The sequence below is a fragment of the Pseudophryne corroboree genome, chromosome 2 (assembly GCF_028390025.1).
Source record: "Pseudophryne corroboree isolate aPseCor3 chromosome 2, aPseCor3.hap2, whole genome shotgun sequence".
NCBI classification, from domain to species: domain Eukaryota; kingdom Metazoa; phylum Chordata; class Amphibia; order Anura; family Myobatrachidae; genus Pseudophryne; species Pseudophryne corroboree.
The window spans coordinates 324,649,309-324,670,007 of record NC_086445.1 but is presented as its reverse complement, the minus strand read 5'-3'; the positions used below and the strand labels follow the sequence as shown (position 1 = coordinate 324,670,007).

General features: G+C 49.5%; 1 protein-coding gene across 3 annotated transcripts in view; it reads left to right on the top strand.

The window, feature by feature from the left end:
• Positions 1-20,699, top strand: part of RBM26 (RNA binding motif protein 26) — a 421,593-nt gene that overhangs the window by 43,786 nt on the left and 357,108 nt on the right. The window lies entirely within an intron of this gene.

Sequence of the window (20,699 nt, the reverse complement as noted above, 5' to 3'; positions counted from 1 at the left end):
TTTTTTATTTTCAGAGAGCTTCTGCTGGCAACAGACTCTCTGCTACGTGGGACTGAGGGGAGAGAAGCAAACCTACTAACTGCGGCTAGGTTGCGCTTCTTAGGCTACTGGACACCATTAGCTCCAGAGGGATCGAACACAGGACCTGACCTTGTCGTCCGTTCCCGGAGCCGCGCCGCCGTCCCCCTCGCAGAGCCAGAAGACAGAAGCTGGCAGAAGCGGAGAAGACATCGAAATCGGCGGCAGAAGACTCCTGTCTTCACATGAGGTAGCGCACAGCACTGCAGCTGTGCGCCATTGCGCCCACACTAACCCACACACTCCGGTCACTGTAGGGCGCAGGGGGGGGCGCCCTGGGCAGCAATTGATACCTCCTGGCGAAAGCTGCATATAGACAGTTGGACACTGTTATATGTATGAGCCCCCGCCATTTATTTTACACAAAATCGCAGGACAGAAGCCCGCCGCTGAGGGGGCGTGGCCTTCTTCCTCAGCACTCACCAGCGCAATTTTCCTTCCACAGCTCCGCTGAGAGGAAGCTCCCCAGGCTCTCCCCTGCAGAATCACGATAGAAGGGTAAAAAGAGAGGGGGGGGGGGGGCACATAAATTTAGGCGCATTAATCATAATACAGCAGCTACTGGGTAAACACTAAGTTACTGTGTAATCCCTGGGTTATATAGCGCTGGGGTGTGTGCGGGCATACACTCTCTCTCTGTCTCTCCAAAAGGCCTTGTGGTGGTCCTGTCCTCATTTAGAGCTTCCCCTGTGTGTGTGGTGTGTCGGTACGCGTGTGTCGACATGTTTGACGAGGAGGGCTATGTGGAGGCAGAGCAAGTGCAGTTGACTGACGTGTCGCCGCCGACTGTGCCGACACCTGATTGGATGGATATGTGGAAGGTGTTAAATGATAATGTAAACTCCTTACATAAAAGGTTGGATAAAGCTGATACCTCGGGCCAGTCAGGGTCTCAACCCATGCCTGATCCTACAGCGCAGAGGCCCTCAGTGTCTCAAAAGCGCCCACTATCCAAAATGGTTGACACAGATTCTGACTCCAGTGTCGACGACGATGATGCAAAATTGCAACCGAAAATGACAAAAGCTATATGCTACATGATTATAGCGATGAAGGATGTTTTACACATATCAGAGGTAAACCCTGTCCCTGACCAGAGGGTTTATATGTATGGGGAGAAAAAGCAAGAGGTGACTTTTCCCCCTTCACATGAGTTAAATGAGTTATGTGAAAGAGCGTGGGATTCCCCAGATAAGAAAGTCCTGATTTCCAAAAGGTTACTTATGGCGTACCCTTTCCCGCCAGAGGACAGGGTGCGCTGGGAATCCTCCCCTAGGGTAGATAAAGCTCTCACGCTTATCTAAGAAGGTGGCCCTGCCGTCGCAGGATACGGCCACCCTAAAGGATCCTGCAGATAGAAAGCAGGAAAGTATCCTGAAATCTGTTTATACACATTCAGGGACTCTACTGAGGCCGGCAATTGCGTCGGCGTTGATGTGTAGTGCTGTAGCAGTGTGGACAGATAATCTGTCTGAGGAAATGGATACCTTGGACAGGGATACCATTATGCTGACCCTGGGGCATATAAAAGACACTGTCCTATATATGAGGGATGCCCAGAGGGACATTTGCCTACTGGGCTCTAGAATTAATGCAATGTCAATTTCTGCCAGGAAGGTCCTGTGGACTCGGCAGTGGACAGGTGATGCCGACTCCAAAAAACACATGGAGGTGTTACCTTACAAGGGTGAGGAATTGTTTGGGGACGGTATCTCGGACCTGGTTTCCACAGCTACTACTGGGAAGTCAAACTTTTTGCCATATTTCTCTGACGTCCTAGTGGATGCTGGGGACTCCGTAAGGACCATGGGGAATAGACGGGCTCCGCAGGAGACTGGGCACACTATAAGAAAGATTTGGTACTACCTGGTGTGCACTGGCTCCTCCCTCTATGCCCCTCCTCCAGACCTCAGTTAGATTTCTGTGCCCGGCCGAGCTGGATGCACACTAGGGGCTCTCCTGAGCTCCTAGAAAGAAAGTATATGTTAGGTTTTTTATTTTACAGTGAGACCTGCTGGCAACAGGCTCACTGCAACGAGGGACTAAGGGGAGAAGAAGCGAACCTACCTGCTTGCAGCTAGCTTGGGCTTCTTAGGCTACTGGACACCATTAGCTCCAGAGGGATCGACCGCAGGACCCGTCCTTGGTGTTCGTTCCCGGAGCCGCACCGCCGTCCCCCTTACAGAGCCAGAAGCATGAAGATGGTCCGGAAAATCGGCGGCAGAAGACTTCAGTCTTCACCAAGGTAGCGCACAGCACTGCAGCTGTGCGCCATTGCTCCTCATACACACTTCACACTCCGGTCACTGAGGGTGCAGGGCGCTGGGGGGGCGCCCTGAGCAGCAATAAAATCACCTTGGCTGGCAAAATAACCACAATATATAGCCCCAGAGGCTATATATGTGGTAATTACCCCTGCCAGAATACAGAAAAAAGCGTGAGAAACGTCCGCCGAAAAAGGGGCGGAGCCATCTCCCTCAGCACACTGGCGCCATGTCTCCCTCACAGTTCCGCTGGAAGGAAGCTCCCTGACTCTCCCCTGCAGTCTACACTACAGAAAAGGGTAAAAAAGAGAGGGGGGGCACAAATTTGAGGCGCAGTAAATATTATAGCAGCTATAGGGGACATAATTCGGTTAGTCCCTGCATTATATAGCGCTCTGGTGTGTGCTGGCATACTCTCTCTCTGTCTCCCCAAAGGGCTTTTGTGGGGTCCTGTCTCCTTTAAGAGCATTCCCTGTGTGTGTGTGTGCGGTGTGTCAGTACGGCTGTGTCGACATGTTTGATGAGGAGACTTATGTGGAGGCGGAGCAGATGCCTATAAATGTGATGTCACCCCCTGCGGGGCAGACACCTGAGTGGATGGACTTATGGAAGGAATTACGTGCAAGTGTCGACTCCTTACATAAAAAATTTGACGACATGCCAAATGCGGGACAGCCGGCTTCTCAGCTCGTGCCTGCCTAGGCAATTCAAAGGCCATCAGGGGCTCTAAAACGCCCACTACCTCAGATGGCAGACACAGATGTCGACACGGATACTGATACCAGTGTCGACGACGATGAGTCAAATTTAATGTCCACTAGGGCCATTCGTTGCATGATTGAGGCAATGAAAGAGGTTTTACACATTTCTGATATAAACCCAGGTACCTCAAAAAAGGGTATTATGTTTGGGGAGAAAAAACTACCAATAGTTTTTCCCCCATCTGAAGAATTAATTGAAGTGTGTGAAGAAGCGTGGGCTTTCCCTGATAAAAAATTGGTGATTTCAAAAAAATTGCTAATGGCGTTCCCTTTCTCGCCAGAGGATAGGTCACGTTGGGAAACTCCCCCTAGGGTGGATAAAGCGCTCACACGTTTGTCTAAAAAGGTGGCACTACCGTCTCCGGATACGGCCGCCCTAAAGGAACCTGCTGATAGAAAGCAGGAGGCTATCCTAAAGTCTATATATACACACACTGGTGTTATACTGAGACCAGCTATTGCTTCAGCGTGGATGTGCAGTGCTGCTGCTGCTTGGTCAGATTCCCTGTCAGAAAATATTGACACCCTGGACAGGGACACTATATTGCTAACCGTAGAGCATATAAAAGACTCAGTCTTGTACATGAGAGATGCACAGAGGGAGATCTGCCGGCTGGCATCTAGAATAAGTGCATTGTCCATTTCTGCTAGGAGAGGCTTATGGACTCGGCAGTGGACAGGGGATGCAGATTCTAAAAGGCACATGGAAGTTTTGCCTTATAAGGGTGAGGAGTTATTCGGGGAGGGTCTCTCAGACCTTGTTTCCACAGCAACAGCTGGGAAGTCAGCATTTTTGCCCCATGTCCCCTCACAGCCTAAGAAAGCGCCGTATTACCAGGTACAGTCCTTTCGACCCCAGAAAAACAGGCGGGTCCTTTCTGTCTAGAGGCAGAGGAAGGGGAAAAAAGCTGCACCACGCAGCAGGTTCCCAGGAACAAAAGTCCTCCCCCGCTTCTTCCAAATCCGCCGCATGACGGTGGGGCTCCACAGGCGGAGCCAGGTACGGAGGGGGGCCGCCTCAAAAATTTCAGTGATCAGTGGGTTCGCTCACGGGTGGATCCCTGGATCCTTCAAGTAGTATCTCAGGGGTACAAGCTGGAATTCGAGGCGCCTCCCCCCCGCCGTTTCCTCAAATCGGCCTTACCGACAACTCCCTCGGGCAGGGAGGCTGTACTAGAAGCAATTCACAAGCTGTATTCCCAGCAGGTTATAGTCAAAGTACCCCTACTTCAACAAGGACGGGGTTACTATTCCACACTGTTTGTGGTACCGAAACCGGACGGTTCGGTGAGACCCATTTTAAATTTGAAATCCTTGAACACATACATAAAAAGATTCAAGTTCAAGATGGAATCGCTCAGGGCGGTTATTGCAAGCCTGGACGAGGGGGATTACATGGTATCCCTGGACATCAAGGATGCTTACCTGCATGTCCCAATTTACCTTCCCCACCAGGAGTACCTCAGATTGGTGGTACAGGATTGCCATTACCAATTCCAGACACTACCGTTTGGACTGTCCACGGCACCGAGGGTGTTTACCAAGGTAATGGCAGAAATGATGATACTCCTTCGAAAAAAGGGAGTTTTAATTATCCCGTACTTGGACGATCTCCTAATAAAGGCGAGGTCCAGGGAGCAGTTACTGGTCGGAGTAGCACTATCTCGGGAAGTGCTACAACAGCATGGCTGGATTCTAAACATTCCAAAGTCACAACTGGTTCCTTCCACACGCTTACTGTTCCTGGGGATGATTCTGGACACAGAACAGAAAAAAGTGTTTCTCCCGCAGGAGAAAGCCAAGGAGCTGTCATCTCTAGTCAGAGACCTCCTGAAACCAAAACGGGTATCGGTGCATCACTGCACACGAGTCCTGGGAAAAATGGTGGCTTCGTACGAAGCAATTCCATTCGGCAGGTTCCATGCAAGGACCTTCCAGTGGGACCTCTTGGACAAGTGGTCGGGATCGCATCTTCAGATGCATCAACTGATACCCTGGTCCTTGGAGACAGGGTTATCTCTACTGTGGTGGCTGCAGAGTGCTCATCTACTAGAGGGCCGCAGATTCGGCATACAGGACTGGGTCCTGGTGACCACGGATGCCAGCCTTCGAGGCTGGGGGGCAGTCACACAGGGAAGAAATTTCCAAGGACTTTGGTCAAGTCAGGAGTCGTCCCTACACATAAATATTCTGGAACTGAGGGCCATTTACAATGCCCTAAGTCTGGCAAGGCCTCTGCTTCAAAACCAGCCGGTACTGATCCAATCAGACAACATCACGGCAGTCGCCCATGTAAACCGACAGGGCGGCACAAGAAGCAGGATGGCGATGGCAGAAGCCACAAGGATTCTCCGATGGGCGGAAAATCACGTCTTAGCACTGTCAGCAGTGTTCATTCCGGGAGTGGACAACTGGGAAGCAGACTTCCTCAGCAGACACGACCTACACCCGGGAGAGTGGGGACTTCATCCAGAAGTCTTCCTACTGTTGGTAAACCGTTGGGAAAGGCCACAGGTGGACATGATGGCGTCCCGCCTCAACAAAAAGCTAAAGAGATATTGCGCCAGGTCAAGGGACCCTCAGGCGATAGCTGTGGACGCTCTAGTGACACCGTGGGTGTACCAGTCGGTTTATGTGTTCCCTCCTCTGCCTCTCATACCAAAGGTACTGAGAATAATAAGAAGGCGAGGAGTAAGAACGATACTCGTGGTTCCGGATTGGCCAAGAAGAGCTTGGTACCCGGAACTTCAAGAAATGTTATCAGAGGACCCATGGCCTCTACCGCTCAGACAGGATCTGCTACAGCAGGGGCCCTGTCTGTTCCAACACTTACCGCGGCTGCGTTTGACGGCATGGCGGGTGAATTCCGGATCCTAAAGGAAAAGGGCATTCCGGAGGAAGTCATTCCTACGCTGATAAAAGCCAGGAAAGAAGTAACCGCAAACCATTATCACCGCATTTGGCGAAAATATGTTGCGTGGTGTGAGGCCAGGAAGGCCTAAAATTGGGTTCCATTAAGGTCCAGATTTCGGCTCTGTCGATTTTCTTCCAGAAAGAACTGGCTTCACTGCCTGAAGTTCAAACTTTTGTAAAGGGAGTGCTTCATATTCAGCCCCCTTTTGTGCCTCCTGTGGCACCTTGGGATCTCAATGTGGTGTTGAGTTTCCTAAAATCACATTGGTTTGAACCACTTAAAACCGTGGATCTGAAATATCTCACGTGGAAAGTGGTCATGTTATTGGCCTTGGCTTCGGCCAGGCGTGTGTCAGAATTGGCGGCTTTGTCATGTAAAAGCCCTTATCTGATTTTCCATATGGATAGGGCAGAATTGAGGACTCGTCCCCAGTTTCTCCCTAAGGTGGTATCAGCTTTTCACTTGAACCAACCTATTGTGGTGCCTGCGGCTACTAGGGACTTGGAGGATTCCAAGTTACTGGACGTAGTCAGGGCCTTGAAAATTTATGTTTCCAGGACGGCTGGAGTCAGGAAAACTGACTTGCTTTTTATCCTGTATGCACCCAACAAAATAGGTGCTCCTGCTTCTAAGCAGACTATTGCTCGCTGGATTTGTAGCACAATTCAGCTGGCGCATTCTGCGGCTGGATTGCCGCATCCTAAATCAGTGAAAGCCCATTCCACGAGGAAGGTGGGCTCATCTTGGGCGGCTGCCCAAGGGGTCTCGGCTTTACAACTTTGCCGAGCTGCAACTTGGTCAGGGGCAAACACGTTTGCTAAATTCTACAAATATGATACCCTGGCTGAGGAGGACCTTGAGTTCTCTCATTCGGTGCTGCAGAGTCATCTGCACTCTCCCGCCCGTTTGGGAGCTTTGGTATAATCCCCATGGTCCTTACGGAGTCCCCAGCATCCACTAGGACGTCAAAGAAAATAAGAATTTACTCACCGGTAATTCTATTTCTCGTAGTCCGTAGTGGATGCTGGGCGCCCATCCCAAGTGCGGATTGTCTGCAATACTTGTATATAGTTATTGCCTAACTAAAGGGTTATTGTTGAGCCATCTGTTGAGAGGCTCAGTTATATTTCATACTGTTAACTGGGTTTAATATCACGAGTTATACGGTGTGATTGGTGTGGCTGGTATGAGTCTTACCCGGGATTCAAAATCCTTCCTTATTGTGTCAGCTCTTCCGGGCACAGTATCCTAACTGAGGTCTGGAGGAGGGGCATAGAGGGAGGAGCCAGTGCACACCAGGTAGTACCAAATCTTTCTTATAGTGTGCCCAGTCTCCTGCGGAGCCCGTCTATTCCCCATGGTCCTTACGGAGTCCCCAGCATCCACTACGGACTACGAGAAATAGAATTACCGGTGAGTAAATTCTTATTTCTCTAACGTCCTAGTGGATGCTGGGGACTCCGTCAGGACCATGGGGAATAGCGGCTCTGCAGGAGACAGGGCACAAGAGCAAGCTTTTAGGATCACATGGTGTGTACTGGCTCCTCCCCCTATGACCCTCCTCCAAGCCTCAGTTAGGTTTTTGTGCCCGGCCGAGAAGGGTGCAATCTAGGTGGCTCTCTTAAAGAGTTACTTAGAAAAAGTTTTTAGGTTCTTTATTTTCAGTGAGTCCTGCTGGCAACAGGCTCACTGCATCGAGGGACTTAGGGGAGAGATTTTCAACTCACCTGCGTGCAGGATGGATTGGATTCTTAGGCTACTGGACATAGCTCCAGAGGGAGTCGGAACACAGGGCTCGCCCTGGGGTTCGTCCCGGAGCCGCGCCGCCGACCCCCCTTGCAGACGCTGAAGATGAAGAGGTCCGGAACCAGGCGGCAGAAGACTCTCAGTCTTCATCAGGTAGCGCACAGCACTGCAGCTGTGCGCCATTGTTGTCAGCACACTTCACACAGCGGTCACGGAGGGTGCAGGGCGCTGGAGGGGGGCGCCCTGGGCAGCAATGTATAATACCTGTATGGCGAAAAATACATCACATATAGCCCTTGAGGCTATATGGATGTATTTAACCCCTGCCAGATATCTAAAACTCCGGAGAAGAAGCCCGCCGAAAAGGGGGCGGGGCCTATTCTCCTCAGCACACAGCGCCATTTTCCCTCACAGAAAGGCTGGTGGGAAGGCTCCCATGCTCTCCCCTGCACTGCACTACAGAAACAGGGTTAAAACAGAGAGGGGGGGCACTGATTTGGCGATATGTATATATATTAAAATGCTATAAGGGAGGAACACTTATATAAAGGTTGTCCCTGGATAATTATAGCGTTTTGGTGTGTGCTGGCAAACTCTCCCTCTGTCTCCCCAAAGGGCTAGTGGGTCCTGTCCTCTATCAGAGCATTCCCTATGTGTGTGCTGTATGTCGGTACGTGTGTGTCGACATGTATGAGGAAAATATTGGTGAGGAGGCGGAGCAAATTGCCTGTAATGGTGATGTCACTCTCTAGGGAGTCGACACCGGAATGGATGGCTTATTTATGGAAATTACGTGACAATGTCAACACGCTACAAGCCGGTTGACGACATGAGAGGGCCGGCGAACAAATTAGTATCTGTCCAGGCGTCTCAAACACTGTCAGGGGCTGTAAAATGCCCATTTACCTCAGTTGGTCGACACAGACCCAGACACGGACACTGATTTCAGTGTCGACGGTGAAGAAACAAACGTATTTTCTTTTAGGGCCACACGTTAAGGGCAATGAAGGAGGTGTTACATATTTCTGATACTCCAAGTACCACAAAAAAGGGTATTATGTGTGAGGTGAAAAAACTACCTGTAGTTTTTCCTGAATCAGATAAATTAAATGAAGTGTGTGATGATGCGTGGGTTTCCCCCGATAGAAAATTATTGGCGGTATACCCTTTCCCGCCAGAAGTTAAGGCGCGGTGGGAAACACCCCTCAGGGTGAATAAGGCGCTCACACGCTTATCAGAACAAGTAGCGGTAACATCTACGGATAGGGCCGTACTTAAGGAGCCAGCTGATAGGAGGCTGAAAAATATCCTAAAAAGTATACACACACATGCTGGTGTTATACTGCGACCAGCGATCGCCTCAGCCTGGATGTGCAGAGCTGAGGTGGCTTGGTCGGATTCCCTGACTAAAAATATTGATACCTTTGACAGGGACAGTATTTTATTGACTATAGAGCATTTAAAGGATGCATTTCTATATATGCGAGATGCGCAGAGGGATATTTGCACTCTGGCATCAAGAGTAAATGCGATGTCCATATCTGCAAGAAGATGTTTATGGACACGACAGTGGTCAGGTGATGCAGATTCCAAACGGCACAAAGATGTATTGCCGTATAAAGGGGAGGAGTTATTTGGGGTCGGTCCATGGGACCTGGTGGCCAGGGCAACTGCTGGAAAATCCACCGTTTTTTACCCTAAGTCACATCTCTGCAGAAAAAGACACCGTCTTTTCAGCCTCAGTCCTTTCGTCCCTATAAGAGTCATATCTGCCCAGGGATAGAGGAAAGGGATGAAGACTGCAGCAGGCAGCCCATTCCCAGGAACAGAAGCCCTCCACCGCTTCTACCAAGTTCTCAGCATGACGCTGGGACCGTACAGGACCCCTGGATCCTACAAGTAGTATCCAAGGGGTACAGATTGGAATGTCGAGAGGTTTCCCCCCTCGCAGGTTCCTGTAGTCTGCTGTACCAATGTCTCCCTCCGACAGGGAGGCAGTATTGAAAACAATTCACAAGCTGTATTCCCAGCAGGTGATAATAAAATTACCCCTCCGACAACAAGGAAAGGGGTATTACTCCACACTATATGGTGGTACTGAAGGCTAGGTGAGACCTATTCTAAATCTGAAAAATTTGAACACTTACAAGGGTTCAAATCCAGATGGAGTCACTCAGAGCAGTGATAGCAAAGAACAAAGGGACTATATGGTGTCCCGGGACATCAGGGATGCTTACCTCCATGTCCCAAAATTTGCTTTTTCTCACCAAGGGTACCTCAGGTTCGTGGTACAGAACTGTCACTATCAGTTTCAAGACGATGCCGTTGGATTGTCCAAGGCACCCCGGGTCCTTACCAAGGTAATGACCGAAAGGAGGATTCGTCTTCAAAGAAAATGGACGACCTCCTGATAAGAACAAGGTCCAGAGAACAGTTGGAGGTCGGAGTAGCACTATCTCAAGTAGTTCTACGACAGCACGGGTGGATTCTAAATATTCCAAAACCGCAGTTGTTCCGACGACACGTCTGCTGGTCCTAGGGATGATTCTGGACACAGTCCAGGAAAAGGTGTTTCTCCCAGAGGAGAAAGCCAGGGAGTTATCCGAGCTAATCGGGATCCTCCTAAAACCAGGAAAAGTGTCAGTGCATCATTGCACAAGAGTCCTGGTAAAAATGGTGGCTTATTACGAAGCACTTCCATTCGGCAGATTTCACGCAAGAACTCTTCAGTGGGATCTGCTGGACAAATGGTCCGGATCGCATCTTCAGATGCATCAGCGGATAACCCTATATCCAAGGACAAGGGTGTCTCTCCTGTGGTGATTACAGAGTGCTCATCTTCTAGAGGGCCGCAGATTCGGCATTCAGGATTGGATGCTCGTGACCACGGAGGCCAGCCTGAGAGGCTGGGGAGCAGTCACACAAGGAGTGTGATCAAGTCTGGAGAATTCTCTCCACATAAATATACTGGAGCTAAGAGCAAATTTATAATGCTCTAAGCTTAGCAAGACCTCTGCTTCAAGGTCAGCCGGTATTGATCCAGTGGGATAACATCACGGCAGTCGCCCACGTAAACAGAAAGGGCGGCACAAGAAGCAGGAGGGCAGTGGCAAAACTGCAAGGATTTTTCGCTAGGCGGAAAATCATGTGATAGCACTGTCAGCAGTGTTCATTCCGGGAGTGGACGACTGGGAAGCAGACTTCCTCAGCAGGCACGACCTCCACCCGGGAGAGTGGGAACTTCATCGGGAAGTTTTCCGCATGATTGTGAACCGTTGGGAAAGACCAAAGGTGGACATGATGGCGTCCCGCCCGAACAAAAAATGGGACAGGTATTGCGCCAGGTCACGAGACCTTCAGGCGATAGCTGTGGACGTCCTGGTAACACCGTGGGTGTAACAGTCGGTGTATGTGTTCCCTCCTCTGCTTCTCATAACCAAGGTATTGAGAATTATAAGACATAGAGGAGTAAGAACTATACTCGTGGCTCCGGATTGGCCAAGAGGGACTTGGTAACCGGAACTTCAAGAGATGCTCACAGAGGACTAATGGCCTCGGGAGCTAAGAAGGGATTTGCTTTCAGCAAGTACCATGTCTGTTCCAAGAGGAACCGTGGCATCGGCCTTTAAGAAAGGACCTGCTCCAGCAGGGACCTTGTCTGTTCCAAGACTTACCGCGACTGCGTTTGACGGCATGGCGGTTTGAACGCCGGATCCTAAGGGAAAAGGCATTCCGAAAGAGGTCATACCTACCCTGGTCAAAGCCAGGAAGGAGGTGACCGCACAACGTTATCACCACATGTGGTAAAAATATGTTGCGTGGGTGAGGCCAGGAAGGCCCCACGAAAAAATTTCAACTAGGTCGATTTCTGCACTTCCTGCAAACAGGAGTGTCTATGAACCTCAAATTGGGGTCCATTAAGGTTCAAGTTTCGGCCCTATAGATTTTCTTCCAGAAAGAATTGGCTTCAGTTCCTGAAGTCCAGACGTTTGTCAAGGGAGTATTGCATATACAGCCCTTGTGTGCCTCCAGTGGCACCGTGGGATCTCAACGTAGTGTTGGGATTCCTCAAATCATATTGGTTTGAACCACTCAAATCTGTGGATTTGAAATATCTCACATGGAAAGTGACCATGCTGTTGGCCCTGGCCTCGGCCAGGCGATTGTAAAAATTGGCGGCTTTGTCTTACAAAAGCCCATATTTGATTTTCCATTCGGACAGGGCAGAACTGCGGACTCGTCCCCAGTTTCTTCCTAAGGTGGTGTCAGCGTTTCACCTGAAACAACCTATTGTGGTGCCTGCGGCTACTAGGGACTTGGAGGACTCCAAGTTGCTAGACGTTGTCAGGGCCCTGAAAATATATATATAATTCCAGGATGGCTGGAGTCAGAAAGTCTGACTTGCTGTTTATATTGTAGGCACCCAAAAAGCTGGGTGCTCCTGCTTCTAAGCAGACTATTGCTCGTTGGATTTGTAGTACAATTCAGCTTGCACATTCTGTGGCAGGCCTGCCACAGCCAAAATCTGTAAATGCCCATTCCACAAGGAAGGTGGGCTCATCTTGGGCGGCTGCCCGAGGGGTCTCGGCTTTACAACTTTGCCGAGCAGCTACTTGGTCAGGGGCAAACACGTTTGCTAAATTCTACAAATTTGATACCCTGGCTGAGGAGGACCTGGAGTTCTCTCATTCGGTGCTGCAGAGTCATCCGCACTCTCCCGCCCGTTTGGGAGCTTTGGTATAATCCCCATGGTCCTGACGGAGTCCCCAGCATCCACTAGGACGTTAGAGAAAATAAGATTTTACTTACCGATAAATCTATTTCTCATAGTCCGTAGTGGATGCTGGGCGCCCATCCCAAGTGCGGATTGTCTGCATTACTTGTACATAGTTATTGTTACAAAAAAATCGGGTTATTATTGTTGTGAGCCATCTTTTTTAGAGGCTACTTCATTGTTATCATACTGTTAACTGGGTTCAAATCACAAGTTGTACGGTGTGATTGGTGTGGCTGGTATGAGTCTTACCCGGGATTCAAGATCCTTCCTTATTGTGTACGCTCGTCCGGGCACAGTACCTATCTGAGGCTTGGAGGAGGGTCATAGGGGGAGGAGCCAGTACACACCATGTGATCCTAAAAGCTTGCTTTTGTGCCCTGTCTCCTGCGGAGCCGCTATTCCCCATGGTCCTGACGGAGTCCCCAGCATCCACTACGGACTATGAGAAATAGATTTATCGGTAAGTAAAATCTTATTTATTCCCTCACAACCTAAGAAAGCAACGTATTACTAAATGCAGTCCTTTCGTGCACAAAGAAGCAAGGAGGTCAGAGGTGCTTCCTTTCTTGCTAAAGGCAGGGGTAGAGGAAAAAAGCTGCACCTTACAGCTAGTTCCCAGGAACAGAAGTCCTCCCCGGCTTCCACTAAATCCACCGCAGGACGCTGGGGCTCCACGGGTGGAGCCAGGAGCGGTGGGGGCACGTCTCCGACATTTCAGCCACCAGTGGGTTCGCTCACAGGTGGATCCCTGGGCTATACAGATTGTGTCTCAGGGATACAAGCTGGAATTCGAGGTGATGCCCCTTCAACGTTACCTAAAATCGGCCCTGCCAGCTTCCCCCTTAGAAAGGGAAGTAGTGGTAGCGGCAATTCACAAGCTATTTCTCCAGCAGGTGGTGGTAAAGGTTCGCTTTCCCGCGCTAGACTCTTACATTTATAAAGGCAATAAAGTCTTTACTTATCTTAGACTCGATGTTTCTTTTCAATTTTTCATGATCCTCATGCTCATATGTATGAGTTTTTTTTAACGGTGGTACATGAAAAAGAGAGACCAAGGATACAATCTAGTGTAGTATGTTCATAATTATCAGGGGAAAAAACTTTCAATATGAATCATATAATGCAGAAACGTGTATCATAAAATACAGTGATATTTATTAATTGAAGAAATGATCCAATAAAAGTTCTTCATCACATGAAGAGACGATAAAAATTCATTTTACATCCAAGACATATGACGGTGGCTTCCTACCAGATTTTGGATTTTAGAAGTGCGTCAAAGCAAAAGTGCTGTATAGATGTTTAATGTCCCCGGGGACGAATCAGCTCCAAAGCCGTGGGCACCTCGTCTTCTCCTCGTCTGGTCAATCAGCCACCGGTTGTCACAATCAGCCAACGCGTTTCGATCAATCCGTTGATCTTTTTCAAGGCATATGCTGTTAGTCCCTCTTCCCAGCTATTTATACCAGTGTGTGTTGGTGACCCTAAATACTGGGAGGAGCCACTCTCATTTACAATTAAAACTGTATACATACATTATATTGGTCCATTGTCTAGTCTAACATCCAAGTTCTATTCTAACCAATGTAATATACCCATCATGTTAAAATCATAACATAAAATCCATTATTTTGTATAAAAAACACTTAAAATGACTAATTACGGCGACCGGAAGTGCCCTGTGCACTCCGGATTATCCCCTTATTCCCTGTCTCTAAAAGTTCCGTCTTCTGGAAGAGAACGGGTTTCCCGGGTGTAACTTCCGGTCATATGTCCTCCGTCATCTGAAAAGCGCCTCTATTGCTCGACGGAGTTTCCCGGTCACGTGATCTGGCCGGATATCCCTCCGCGGCCATTTTTGTAGTCCTAACCTTGATTCCGGTGGTGTTAATTTTACTCTTCATCGGGAACAAGCAATACTTCAAATTTAGATAACCTACATAAATGCACATACTATCAATAAACTGATGTGTGTATATATATATATATATATATATATATATCAACAGTATTATTAAATATATTCCATTCGGCAGATTTTCCCGGTCACGTGATCATACCGGAAGTCCACCCGCGGCCATTTTTGTAGTTCTGGCATCGAAAAAAAAAAACTTTTCTGTTTTATAGTGTCTTCCTTTTGGGTGTGGGTAACGCCCTATTTGGAAGTCCATTGACCTGCAGCTTGGTTTGCGCATTTTCTTGTGGGTGTGAAGTTTCTTTTTTTTGTCGGTGGTAAAGGTTCCCCTTCTTCAACAGGGAAAGGGATACTATTCCACAATGTTTGTGGTACCGAAACCGGACGGTTCGGTCAGACCTATATTAAATTTAAAGTCCCTGAACATTTATCTGAAAAGATTCAAGTTCAAAATGGAATCGCTCAGAGCGGTCATTGCAAGCCTGGAAGAGGGGGATTTTATGGTGTCTCTGGACATCTAGGATGCTTACTTGCATGTCCCCATTTATCCGCCTCATCAGGAGTACCTCAGATTTGTGGTACAGGATTGTCGTTACCAATTCCAGACGTTGCCGTTTGGGCTCTCCACGGCACCGAGAATATTTACCAAGGTAATGGCAGAGATGATGGTGATCCTGAGAAAGCAAGGAGTCACAGTTATCCCATACTTGGACGATCTCCTCATAAAGGCGAGGTCAAGGGAGCAGTTGCAGATCAGCGTAGCGCGCACTCAGGAAGTGTTGCAACAGCATGGCTGGATTCTGAATATTCCAAAGTCGCAGCTGATTCCTACGACGCGTCTGCCCTTTCTGGGCATGATTCTGGACACAGACCAGAAGAAGGTGTTTCTCCCAACGGAGAAGGCTCAAGAGCTTGTGACTTTAGTCAGAGACCTCTTAAAACCGAAACAGGTGTCGGTGCATCACTGCACGCGAGTCCTGGGAAAGATGGTGGCATCGTACGAAGCCATTCCCTTCGGCAGGTTCCATGCGAGGATCTTTCAATGGGATCTGTTGGACAAATGGTCCGGATCGCATCTTCAGATGCATCGGCTGATCACCCTGTCCCCTAGGGCCAGGGTGTCTCTTCTGTGGTGGCTACAGAGTGCTCACCTTCTCGAGGGCCGCAGGTTCGGCATACAGGACTGGGTCCTGGTGACCACGGATGCGAGCCTCCGAGGGTGGGGGGCAGTCACTCAGGGAAGAAACTTCCAAGGGTTGTGGTCAAGTCAGGAGGCTTGTCTGCACATAAATATCCTGGGACTAAGGGCCATATTCAACGCCCTGAGTCAAGCGGAGCCCCTGCTTCGCAACCAACCGGTGCTGATTCAGTCAGACAACATCACCGCGGTGGCTCATGTAAACCGCCAGGGCGGCAGAAGAAGCAGAGTCGCGATGGCGGAAGCCACCAGGATTCTTCGTTGGGCGGAGAATCACGTGCAAGCACTGTCAGCAGTGTTCATTCCGGGGGTGGACAACTGGGAAGCAGACTTCCTCAGCAGGCATGACCTTCACCCGGGAGAGTGGGGACTTCATCACGAAGTCTTCATTCAGATTACTAATCGATGGGAACTGCCACAGGTAGACATGATGGCGTCCCGTCTCAACAAAAAGCTACAACGGTATTGCGCCAGGTCAAGAGACCCTCAGGCGATAGCTGTGGACGCCCTGGTAACACCGTTGGTGTTCCAGTCGGTCTATGTGTTTCCTCCTCTTCCTATCATACCCAAGATGCTGAGAACCGTTAGATGAAGAGGAGTGAGAACAATACTCATTGTTCCGGATTGGCCAAGAAGGTCTTGGTACCCGGAACTGCAAGAAATGCTCACAGAGGACCCATGGCCTCTGCCTCTCAGACAGGACCTGTTGCAACAGGGGCCCTGCCTGTTCCAAGACTTACCGCGACTGCGTTTGACGGCATGGCGGTTGAACGCCGGATACTAGCGGAAAAAGGCATTCCGGAGGAAGTTATTCCTACGCTGATAAAGGCTAGGATGGACGTGACAGCAAAGCATTATCACCGCATATGGCGAAAATATGTTGCTTGGTCTGAGGCCAGGAAGGCCCCTACTGAGGAATTCCAACTGGGCAGATTTCTGCACTTTCTACAGTCTGGAGTGACTATGGGCTTGAAGTTGGGATCCATAAAGGTCCAGATTTCGGCCCTATCCATTTTCTTTCAAAAGGAACTGGCGTCTCTTCCTGAAGTTCAGACGTTTGTTAAGGGAGTGCTGCATATTCAGCCCCCTTTTGTGGCACCTTGGGATCTCAACGTGGTGTTGGGTTTCCTGAAATACCACTGGTTTGAGCCACTTAAGACCGTGGAGCTAAAATATCTCACGTGGAAGGTGGTCATGCTATTGGCCTTCGCTTCGGCTAGGCGTGTGTCAGAATTGGCGGCTTTGGCATGTAAAAGCCCCTATCTGGTTTTTCATATGGACAGGGCAGAATTGCGGAGTCGTCCCCAATTTCTGCCATAGGTGGGGTCATCTTTTCATTTGAACCAACCTATTGTAGTGCCTGCGGCTACTCGTGACTTGGAGGATTCCAGGTTACTAGATGTAGTCAGGGCTTTGAAGATTTATGTAGCCAGAACGGCTGGAGTCAGGAAAACTGACTCGCTGTTTATCCTGTATGCCCCCAACAAGTTGGGTACTCCTGCTTCAAAGCAAACCGTTGCCCGCTGGATCTGTAACATGATTCAGCAGGCTCATTCTGCGGCTGGATTGCCGCATCCAAAATCAGTGAAAGCCCATTCCACAAGGAAGGTGGGCTCTTCTTGGGCGGCTGCCCGAGGGGTCTCTGCTTTACAGCTTTGCCGAGCTGCTACTTGGTCGGGTTCAAACACATTTGCAAAATTCTACAAGTTTGATACCCTGGTTGAGGAGGACCTTGAGTTTGCCCATTCGGTGCTGCAGAGTCATCTGCACTCTCCCGCCCGTTTGGGAGCTTTGGTATAATCCCCATGGTCCTTACGGAGTCCCCAGCATCCACTAGGACGTTAGAGAAAATAAGATTTTACTCACCGGTAAATCTATTTCTCGTAGTCCGTAGTGGATGCTGGGCGCCCGTCCCTAGTGCGGACTTTCTGCAATACGTGTATATAGTTATTGCTTAATAATGGGTTATGTTATGTTGGCATCCATTGTTTGATGCCCTGTTGTTCATACTGTTGACTGGATAAGTGTATCACAAGTTATACGGTGTGATTGGTGTGGCTGGTATGAGTCTTACCCGGGATTCCAAAATCCTTTCCTTATAATGTCTGCTCTTCCGGGCACAGTTTCCTTAACTGAGGTCTGGAGGAGGGGCACAGAGGGAGGAGCCAGTGCACACCAGATAGTACTTAATCTTTCTTTAGAGTGCCCAGTCTCCTGCGGAGCCCGTCTATTCCGCATGGTCCTTACGGAGTCCCTAGCATCCACTACGGACTACGAGAAATATATTTACCGGTGAGTAAAATCTTATTTCTCTGACGTCCTAGTGGATGCTGGGAACTCCGAAAGGACCATGGGGAATAGCGGCTCCGCAGGAGACTGGGCACAACTAAAGAAAGCTTTTAGGTCACCTGGTGTGCACTGGCTCCTCCCACTATGACCCTCCTCCAAGCCTCAGTTAGATTTTGTGCCCGGCCGAGGTTGGATGCACACTAGGGGCTCTCCTGAGCTTCTAAAAAGAAAGTATATAATTAGGTTTTTAATTTTACAGTGAGACCTGCTGGCAACAGGCTCACTGCAGCGAGGGACTAAGGGGAGAAGAAGCGAACCTACCTGCTTGCAGCTAGCTTGGGCTTCTTAGGCTACTGGACACCATTAGCTCCAGAGGGATCGACCGCATGGAACTGGCCTTGGTGTTCGGTCCCGGAGCCGCGCCGCTGTCCCCCTTACAGAGCCAGAAGCAAGAAGAGGTCCGGAAAATCGGCGGCAGAAGACATCAGTCTTCACCAAGGTAGCGCACAGCACTGCAGCTGTGCGCCATTGCTCCTCATACACACTTCACACTCCGGTCACTGAGGGTGCAGGGCGCTAAGGGGGGCAGCCCTGAGCAGCAATAAAAACACCTTGGCTGGCAAAAATACCACAATATATAGCCCCAGAGGCTATATATGTGATAATTACCCCTGCCAGAATCTATAAAAAAAGCGGGAGAAAAGTCCGCGAAAAAGGGGCGGGGCTATCTCCTTCAGCACACTGGCGCCATTTCTCCCTCACAGCTCCGCTGGAAGGAAGCTCCCTGGCTCTCCCCTGCAGTCTACACTACAGAAAAGGGTAAAAAAGAGAGGGGGGGCACTAAATTTAGGCGCAGTATATATAACAGCAGCTATAGGGGGCATAATTCAGTTAGTCCCTGCATTATATAGCGCTCTGGTGTGTGCTGGCATACTCTCACTCTGTCTCCCCAAAGGGCTTTTGTGGGTCCTGTCCTCTGTTAGAGCATTCCCTGTGTGTGTGCGGTGTGTCGGTACGGCTGTGTCGACATGTTTGATGAGGATAATGATGTGGAGGCGGAGCAGATGCCTATAGAAGGGATGTCACCCCCTGCGGGGCAGACACCTGAGTGGATGGACTTATGGAAGGAATTGCGTGCACGTGTCGACTCCTTACACAAAAAATTTGACGACATGCCAAATGCGGGACAGCCGGCTTCTCAGCTCGTGCCTGTCCAGGCGTCTCAAAGGCCATCGGGGGCTCTAAAATGCCCGCTACCTCAGATGGCAGACGCGGATGTCGACACGGATACTGACACCAGTGTCGACGACGATGAGTCTAGTCTAATGTCCACTAAGGCCATTCGTTGCATGATTGAAGCAATGAAAGAGGTGTTACAAATTTCTGATATAAACCCAGGTACCACTAAAAAGGGTATTATGTTTGGGGAGAAAAAACTACCCGTAGTTTTTCCCCCATCAGAAGAATTAAATGAAGTGTGTGAAGAATCGTGGGCTTTCCCTGATAAAAGATTGGTAATCTCTAAGTAGTTACTAATGGCGTTCCCTTTCCCGCCAGAGGATAGGTCACGTTGGGAGACACCCCCTAGGGTGGATAAAGCGCTCACACGTTTGTCTAAAAAGGTGGCACTACCGTCTCCGGATACGGCCGCCCTCAAGGAACCTGCTGATAGAAAGCAGGAGGCGATCCTGAAGTCTGTATATACACACTCAGGCATTATACTTAGACCAGCTATTGCGTCAGCATGGATGTGCAGTGCTGCCGCTGCGTGGTCAGATTCCCTGTCAGAAAATATTGACACCCTAGACAGGGACACTATTCTGCTAACCATAGAGCATATAAAAGACTCAGTCTTATATATGAGAGATGCACAGAGGGAGATCTGCCGGCTGGCATCTAAAATAAGTGCATTGTCCATTCTGCTAGGAGAGGCTTATGGACTCGCCAGTGGACAGGGGATGCAGATTCAAAAAGGCACATGGAAGTTTTGCCTTATAAGGGTGAGGAGTTATTTGGGGATGGCCTCTCGGACCTAGTTTCCACAGCAACTGCTGGGAAGTCAGCATTTTTACCCCATGTTCCCTCACAGCCTAAAAAGGCGCCGTTTTATCAGGTACAGTCCTTTCGGACTCAGAAAAACAGGCGTGGAAAAGGCGGGTCCTTTCTGTCCAGAGGCAGAGGTAGGGGAAAAAGGCTGCAACAAACAGCAGGTTCCCAGGAGCAAAAGTCCTCCCCCGCTTCTTCCAAGTCCGCCGCATGACGGTGGGGCTCCACAGGCGGAGCCAGGTACGGTGGGGGGGGCCGCCTCAAAAATTTCAGCGATCAGTGGGCTCGCTCACAGGTGGATCCCTGGATCCTGCAAATAGTATCTCAAGGGTACAAACTGGAATTCGAGGCGTCTCCACCCCATCGGTTCCTAAAATCTGCCTTGCAGATTACTCCTTCAGACAGGGAGGCTGTGCTAGCGGCAATTCACAAGCTGTATTCCCAGCAGGTGATAATCAAGGTGCCCCTACTTCAACAAGGACGGGGTTACTATTCCACACTGTTTGTGGTACCGAAACCGGACGGTTCGGTGAGACCCATTTTAAATTTGAAATCCTTGAACACATACATAAAAAAATTCAAGTTCAAGATGGAATCGCTCAGGGCGGTTATTGCAAGCCTGGACGAGGGGGATTACATGGTATCCCTGGACATCAAGGATGCTTACCTGCATGTCCCCATTTACTATCCTCACCAGGAGTACCTCAGATT